This window comes from Mytilus californianus, unplaced genomic scaffold (genome assembly GCF_021869535.1).
Source record: "Mytilus californianus isolate M0D057914Y unplaced genomic scaffold, xbMytCali1.0.p SCAF_72, whole genome shotgun sequence".
Classification (NCBI taxonomy): Eukaryota; Metazoa; Mollusca; class Bivalvia; order Mytilida; family Mytilidae; genus Mytilus; species Mytilus californianus.
In genome coordinates, this window is record NW_026262726.1 from 425,338 (window position 1) to 435,235 (window position 9,898).

Sequence of the window (9,898 nt, forward strand, 5' to 3'; positions counted from 1 at the left end):
AATAAATTTCTTTTTAACTGACATGACAACAGCCACAATAAAATAAAGATATATTATAAAAACAGATTTTTACATTCTTACATGATTCTCAGATTTATCGAATAGAGATAGTTAAATCAAATTATGTTATATAATAATTTAATTATATTAATTTTAAAAATTTAAAGTTTTAGAGTTTTGTTAAAAAAAGGTTTCTTTTACCTAAAAACCACACCTATACTGAGGGTAATTAAACCCTATTAAGGTGCTTCTTGTTTGGCATGTGTTTTTTTTTAAATTAATTTTCCTAAATTCCTAAATAAAAACTACATAGGTTTCATGGTTACATACAAAAAAATGTACAATAGTTATATAATTTTTTTTTAAATGAGGTAACAACAGCCAACAAAATCACTGAAATTGTTTAACCTTATATTAGAAATATATCTATTATTATAATATGGGATATATTATATACAATATATATCAAAAAGGGATAAAAATTAAAGAAATTAATAAAATTGTTCTTCTGATTAGTGGTGAAGTATAAAGTAATACCTCCTGCTTGGGGCAAACTCATGAAAAAGATCACACCTGGTCAGAGAGGATTAAATTCTAAATAACATTCATTCAAAATTGCAACATCCTGTGAAACTTAAATCGCAAGGCCTTTTGAATTCACTAGATAAGTAATACACGAGTTTAAGAAAAATAGGGCTTTCTTTTTACCTGTAAAACACACATGTACTGAGGTAATTAAACCTTATTAAAGTGCTTCTTGTATGCCATGTCTTTAATTTTGACAAAAATTATTTAAATTTAATTGAAATAAATTTTTACCGTAACTTTGGAACACATTTCCCTTTTAAAAAGTTTATCACAGGATTACTATGGAAGTTCTATTATCATGATTATATTAAATTCTTGGTTTAACAAAACAAAGGTGTCATTTTTTTAATTTATTAAGTTGCTTTATATGCTATTTTATATATATTTTAATAAAAAAAATGTTCACTGCATTATTAACTAAACTCAACTGACACCATAAATCTATACAAGGCTTAAGTAAATGGTGAAAATTGTCCAGTAACCATAAAATATATCTGAAACATTCAAAAAATTTGAATAACATTGAAAATATTAGTCACAATTCAGTTTTGAGATTATTTGATCAGCTTGTTTTAATTTCATTTTAAAGGTGATATATATGTATGTATATAAGTGTTGATGAATATGGTGATGAAGTTATATCATGTTTATTGTGAAATTTTGGTTTCAATGCTATATTGAATACATTTTTAATTTCAAATTGTTGTTAAAATTTCTAACCAGGAGAAATAGCTGTTGATAAAAAACAGTTCCTAAATTGATAAAATACAATAGATAGATACAAAAAATAGGTCTAGGTTGGTTAAGACTTGGTCGAGTATGGTTCAGACTAGGTCGAGTATGGTTCAGACTAGGTCGAGCATGGTTCAGACTAGGTCGAGCATGGTTCAGATACGTATACAATGGTTAAGTACTGGTCGAGTATAAGTTCAGACTGTTAAGTATGGTTCAGACTACAGTCGAGTATTATCAAGTAAATTTCAGACCAATTCAGACTGGTCGAGTAAAAATCAGTACAGTCGAGTACAGATATAGGCCATTTCAGACTTTTACTGGTTTGTAGTGTTTGTAAAAGGTTTTTTTTCTTCTTCAAAGAATTACCTTATAAGAATAAGTCAGATAAACAGAAGTAATATACGATTAAAAAATCATTGAATTTGTAAACCTAAAATTTTGTCATCTGAACACATAAATTGATGATAAATGATATAAAAACAAAATTTCATTATGTTACTTTTTAGAGACAGTGGTGCATTATTCATTGTTCTTTTGACATTAAAAAAAGGACTAGCTATACACATAACCAATGATCACATTATATTTTTGTAGTCATTTAGTTGGAGTTCTGCAACAATACATATGTCTTTCATCATATCAATATTAAGTTTCTGAAATGGAAAATTCCAACGAAATTCGAAACTTTTCACTGGACGTTAAAGATTTATCTGAGTACTTGAGTACTTGAAAGTATCATGACAGAGTACCTGTGTATTAAATTTCATATATTTTAACATCCCTAATTTTAAGATATTTAAAAAGTAAGCTTCTTGTTTAAAAAAATAAACATTTATAAAGCATCTGGAAAAAACAAATTAATCTATAATTACCATTGCCAGCAATAAATGATATCAACCTGTTTCCACATTGCCAGAAAACCTGGTTGCCCAGTAATCACAGCCTTTTGAAAATTAAAATCTGAACAACAAATCTCCAGATGTGTTGTTAATGTTGTGTAAAGTTTCTTTCATTTTGAATATTTTGATATTTTATATATTTGTCTTGTTTACATGTTAAGGACAATAAAGTCTGCCATTCTAAAAATTTCAAACCCTAACTGTGTAAAGCAAAAAAATATCTGGGTGAAATTTGATCCAGTGGAAAAAATGTCAAAGTAGTTGTTGTTACCTTTTTATTCTGGAGGAAAATATTTCGCTATGAGTTGTATAGAATCATTGGTTTCAGACATATTAAAATCTACGAGATCAAGATTTTTTTTTTTATTTTTCAATCTGAAGTTAGTACAAACGCCATAGTTGATACAGTGTATTTGATTATAAAAGTCAAACTTGGCCAGGAATCTTCACAGACAAGCCTTATAAAACCAACTGACAAACTTCAATTCATCGTATTATCAAAATGAAATGTATTATAACTTGTATGGAAGGTTGTCACATTGACAGTCATACCACATCTTCTTATATCCATGTGTAGGGTACTATAGATAAGGCCTTCAACCATCAACAAACACTACCGGTTAACCGGTTAATCGGTCGAACGATAAGCCGAGTAACCGGTTAGGCAAAATTGTACGATCAGGTAAGTCAATGTAAGTGAAATACAGGTACAAGTGAGTTGTTTTCAGATCTCAATTCAAATATAAAAAGTAAAGGTAGAAAGTCTGCATTGAGAAAAAACTGTTATCTCAATATCATTTATGTAAATTATAAAAAGCAAGGGTCTGGGGACAGAGATGTAGTTGATGATTATGTGGAAATCAGATGAATCATAGCATAACAATATATAGGAACAAACACAATTAAAACAGCTGGATAGCATTTAACTGTGAAATATTTTCTGTCTTATTACTAAATCATGATTAAAGTCATCTTTTTATATGCATGAATAAAAAAAAAAAATCTTTGTGAAATAGATTCACGAATATAATATTAATATCTTTAAAATATAAATTGCTCATAATTACCTCCCTTTGATTGATAAATTGTGCAAATTTGTTCTACCTATGGAAAAATGGACCTGTGAAATACCATGTCTTGAAAAAAATTACTGTGACAAATTATCCCCAGAATAATATATCACACGAAAGAAATCACCCGTTACAACTGCACATCTACACATGGTGGTTCCAATTCTGCTGAACCAGCATGAAGATAAATCCAAGAAAAAAAGTGTTGTTAAACCTTAATATTTAGTTTTTATAAATAACTGTCTAAAATGGTTATTTTTAAAATCTCAAGAGGAGATTTTATATGGTTAGATATACTTATCGTGAAATTACATTTAGATTATATTATCATGACTTCAGTGAGTACATCTTATGGATGTAATTTTTATTCACCTATTAAAGTTAATTGCGATGAGAACATGTTGTGAAAGCAACCATATTCCATATAATAAATGTAATTTCATGGTAAGTATATTTAATCAAATTCATATAAAATTGCTCAATTATAACAAAACACCATTACACCTTTTATCCTATTTCTTCCAGGGAGTACAAGCAGGATTCACCCCAATAAATGTACCAGAGACATATGACATTTTAAAGGTATTTGACATTTAGATAGTGTAAGGTAAATAGCAAAAATAATTGGTTTATAATAGTCTAAATTTCAGATGCACCAACAGACACCATGACATAATCTTCATAGCTGTGACAGAGTAAAGGTTGATGAATAGTTTTAGGATACATTACCATTTGTCATATGAAACTGTATAATTGTATATCTAAAACTTCTTCCCTCTAGAATGTAAAAACAAATCAGCAAGATAGCATCAACAAACCAGTGTAAAGTATCGCTCTATGATACTTTTAACAGTCTTTTTGAGTTTTTCTTATTGTTATTTACAGAAATGAATAGGTAAGAAGATATTCGTAGTATATGCTTTCCTCTCTGCTTGCATGACAAAATATAAACATCTGCACAACACTGTTAGAACTTTAAATTGATATTTTCTCTTTGTATATTGGACATGCGTACATGATTGTAGTGTAACGAAAACCGAGCGGTCGGGCCTTAGTGTAAAACTATAAATGTTTATCCCTTAGTGCGTTGCTATAAGAATGTGTTATGTTAGAATGAACGAATATATAAAAAAATAAAAGTTATATCTGGTGACTCTTATTGGGTAGCGTGGACTCTGGTATCGTGGTACTATGTGGTACTCTGGTATTCTGAATACACACTGGTAAGGTTTGGTTCCTCTGGTAAGGTAATGACTCTGATATAAAAGGGTAGATTGGAGTATAGGTTTTTGTATGGTAACTCTCGATCTTTGTAAGAATAACAGACTCGTTAAATAAAAATCAACTTGTATTAACTTTAAGATGTATTAAATATCAACAATACATATAAATATTAAATAACTTAACAGTATTTTAGACTTACAGATAAATACTTTATTAACCTTTTATCGTGAATTAAAGAAAATGGATAGCGGAAAAAAATATACCCAGAAAGTTTACTAATTGTAGTTTGGTAATCGGCAAATGGTAAATCAAATTCAATGCCAAAAGATAAAGTTTCTCTCGAGAAGTTATTCTCTAAATGCAACTTGGAAAGGAATTAACAAACCCACATTATACGGACGTCGTCTCCTCGGACATTGTAATCGTGTTGGCTGTCTGGTTACTACTTGGTCTGGTACATGGTATCTGTACGTATATCAAAATAATATGGAATTAACGTGTGTTACTTGCCCAGGGTAAAATCGTGCTGAAGACTTATCTGTATTCTCCGCCGTATTTATACTTAGGTAAACCAATTTACCGATTTGGTTTACCATTTACCATTTTGGTTTACCATTTACCATTTCGGAAAATACCTAAATTACCAAAACCGGAACTGGTGATTACCAAATTAGGTAATGACGTCATTGTACGTCATTTTAAGTACACAATGCACAGGTGTTCCTATGTAAAACATAAGCAAGAATAATAAAAAGTTTTAGAGTTAACAATGTTTAAACATAGTTATACAAGAAATATATAATAAGAAAAGTCAATTATCGGTAAGATACAACGTCATCACACAATTTTAGGGGAAACAAGTTGCAATTCAGGGGACCCACATTTCGTTACACTCTCCCCACCTTTGAAAAATAATGTTTGTCCACAAACATGAATAGACATTTCCTAAAATTTAAAACAAGTTCTTCAATATCATTCATTAAAATATTCTATAAAATACATATTCAACATTATAAAACAATAATTAATCAAGTTTAATTAATCTTTGGAATGTTCATTGTTCATATACATCTAAACGCAAAGCTTGAATTCCGCACTGTCCTTTATGATCCTTTAGTTTTGTAAATGTTCATATAGCACCAACATCGCTTCTTTTCATAACGATTGTTCATAAAACACGAGTTCTGTTTATTTTGACGAATATTTAAAGAGCACCATCAAATCTTCGTGTTCATTAAACACACTTAATTAATTGCTGTGTGCATAATGACGAATGTTTATAAAGCACCAACACATCTTCTTCGCATGATGAATTTTCTTTATTCGGAACTAATTCTGTGTATTTTGACAAATGTTTATAGAGCACCATCAAATCTTCTCGGCTAGACGAATGTTCATAAAACACTAATATTATTGTACAAATGAATATCCTGAAAACAAGTTACATATTTAAACAATCAATAAATATATACAATATTAATAAAAAGTTGATCAGAAATATATTGACCGTCAATTTACAAAAAAAACTCTTTCCCTTATACAATATACATGGACTTTTATCTTTAAAAATCAAACTAAATAATCCTTGGTACAAGTATATCTATGTCTGCAACAATGCGACGGTGATACACAATTTTATTATCCGACTTCGTTGGTAATTCAGCAGTCCCCATTGGCATAACTACACTTCCATTAGCCATGCGAAAACCACTACGTGCATTGGACAACACTGGCGTTACACTCTTGGACATGATATTATACATGGATGAGTTTAGGACACTAACGGTGGACCCGGTATCAATCAAACAATTCAATTTCATGTCATAACACTGACAATTACAACATGTACATATATATTTTCAGAATATATTTATCTGATTCAATTTCTCAAAATTATTGGATTGTTCAAATCATATTTAGTTTCTGCTGAAAATTGGTCCTCAGTTTCAGCCTCTAATAGTTTCCCCGACCAGTCATTTGGTCTGCCACTTTTCTTGGAATTAAGTTTTTAGTTCTGTTACCTTCAAACCTTGGGATCGGTTATTCAATAGGGGAAATTCCCTTTTCAAATGACCGGAAACCCCACAATGGTAACAAGAAAAAGTTTTCTTATTTTTTCTATTATTTTCTATTTTTGCAAGACGACCTGAAATGTCATCAACTTGTTCAGACAAATAAATTTCCCTATTTAGATCAAAATTATCATTTTCATTTACAGCACAAACTAGCTTAGTGCCGTGTTTACGTCTGTCATTTTGGAATGCTTCATATTCAAGAGCTACTTGAATAGCGTTATTAATACTTTTTGCATTGGCCTGGAAAATAGCCCATTCCATGTCAACATCATTTAGGGAATCAATAAAACAATGGCATGCTAATTGTTCTTTAATCTCCATCGGAGCTGATGGATACGCTAATCTTACCAGACGTTTTATGTCTTGGCCTAACACAGGTATTTGTTCCGTGCGTCCGCGTATTTTACTTTTCATTTGAGCCCTGTACATTCATTGGTCCGCATCTCTGGTCTTAAATCGGTTAAAATACTTTGGGCTGTACCTCTTAAGCTAGTAGCTAGTTCTAAAGCTTTCTCTATGTCAGACCATTTGTTAATTGCTGCAATTAATTCAAACTGAACTAAATAGTCTTCCCAATTACCCTCCCCATCATAAAGTGCTGGTTTCTTTTTGGAATATTTTGTATTTTGTAAGTTTATATCATAATCACGCTCAAAATTTGGTTCATTGCTAATGCCAGCATAATTTATATTACTGGTCATTTCATCAGTACGGCGGTGTTCATGGTCGGTCCCGTTAACCCCCACTCTGAATCGTCCGCGGGACGTCAAAGGTAATGCTTGGTACGTTGCCCCCTGATTATGGGGTACGCCCCGGTCCAAAGTCCTAGGTAAATCTCCCGAATCCCATCTACCCCGTCGGGCATCGGATTCACAAGACGTCGCGCCTCGTCTTGTATTCCCGGAGTCTCCCTCAGCAGTACCCCCTGCTTTCTGACTCCAAAACCCATACCTAGACCCTCTGGCAGCATGGTCCAAAAGAGTCCTTGACTCTTCACCAAAATTCTGTTTTACCGTACGCGCTGCATTTTTTTCCAAATGCACAACCGTTGCCCTATTTGAAACTTCCGGGTTTTTCGCTTGGTCAATGGCCACTTTCCTTGATGGTGATAGATCCCCTGACAATGGCCTATTGTCAGTATGATGTATACCATCCTTTTCGTATCTATTCGTATTCTCTTGTGAGGGCCATTGATCTTGGTTCACTCTTATGCCTATCTCTCCGGTCGGCGTCAGATCATGGAAAATTTCACAGGACCGAGATCGGGGGAGCACTGGTCTACCCTGGGCAGTTAACCTAGGTGTTTCAAATTTATTTTCCGCGCTATCCATTTTACTTATTTTTATTTATGCCTTATCTTGAATATAATAACACTTTTTCAAAGAATATAAAAATGTAGGTACATCCCACCGCTGCCACCACTGTAACGAAAACCGAGCGGTCGGGCCTTAGTGTTAAACTATAAATGTTTATCCCTTAGTGCGTTGCTATAAGAATGTGTTATGTTAGAATGAACGAATATATAAAAAAATAAAAGTTATATCTGGTGACTCTTATTGGGTAGCGTGGACTCTGGTATCGTGGTACTATGTGGTACTCTGGTATTCTGAATACACACTGGTAAGGTTTGGTTCCTCTGGTAAGGTAATGACTCTGATATAAAAGGGTAGATTGGAGTATAGGTTTTTGTATGGTAACTCTCGATCTTTGTAAGAATAACAGACTCGTTAAATAAAAATCAACTTGTATTAACTTTAAGATGTATTAAATATCAACAATACATATAAATATTAAATAACTTAACAGTATTTTAGACTTACAGATAAATACTTTATTAACCTTTTATCGTGAATTAAAGAAAATGGATAGCGGAAAAAAATATACCCAGAAAGTTTACTAATTGTAGTTTGGTAATCGGCAAATGGTAAATCAAATTCAATGCCAAAAGATAAAGTTTCTCTCGAGAAGTTATTCTCTAAATGCAACTTGGAAAGGAATTAACAAACCCACATTATACGGACGTCGTCTCCTCGGACATTGTAATCGTGTTGGCTGTCTGGTTACTACTTGGTCTGGTACATGGTATCTGTACGTATATCAAAATAATATGGAATTAACGTGTGTTACTTGCCCAGGGTAAAATCGTGCTGAAGACTTATCTGTATTCTCCGCCGTATTTATACTTAGGTAAACCAATTTACCGATTTGGTTTACCATTTACCATTTTGGTTTACCATTTACCATTTTGGTTTACCATTTACCATTTCGGAAAATACCTAAATTACCAAAACCGGAACTGGTGATTACCAAATTAGGTAATGACGTCATTGTACGTCATTTTAAGTACACAATGCACAGGTGTTCCTATGTAAAACATAAGCAAGAATAATAAAAAGTTTTAGAGTTAACAATGTTTAAACATAGTTATACAAGAAATATATAATAAGAAAAGTCAATTATCGGTAAGATACAACGTCATCACACAATTTTAGGGGAAACAAGTTGCAATTCAGGGGACCCACATTTCGTTACAGTAGAATAGTTTTAATCTCTCATCACTCCTTGTCTAGGCTATGATTCCAGTACCTCAGTCACTACATTATTTTTTTATGACCATTTTACATGAGGACATTCAAGGGTATTTTTATTCTTTATATTGAAATTGCATACATTATTACTTAATTAACTTCATGAAAATTTAAAACCTAATATTAACATTGGACATTTATGACACAAGATAATTGAGAAACTATAATAAAATATGATTTAGACAAAAAAAATTAAAACAGTTCTTTTGCTTTAAGTAATAATGAAATTATTTGTGATTAATTTTTAATTAATGATTCGTTATAAGCAGTTTGTGTGATCAAAATTGGTCAAAATAAAATCAAATACATTGTACATCACTGATGAATTATTGACTTGCAAGTCAATAATTTAACCTCATTGAATCCATATTCATGTCACCTTTAATTTAACCTCCTAACTACCATGTGAGGTTATCCTAGGCATTTGGTGGTTTCCTTTTCACCTCTATATTTTTTAATCTGTATTTTGTGTACTGCTGTCTGATTTTCACTTTTGTTAATGGCTTTGTCAATTTCTCTGCTAATTTTGAATGTAACTGTGATCTGCCACCTTTCTATCTCTCTAATCACATTTTTTTCTTTCACTTAGCTTTATTTTCACTTTGCTTTGCTACAACACAAATGTCAAACGCATAATGTATTGTCCAAATATTTTATGGTATGTGTCTTCAATTGTCTGTATTATTCGAAAATTTCTTCATTCTTTATTATATGTTTTC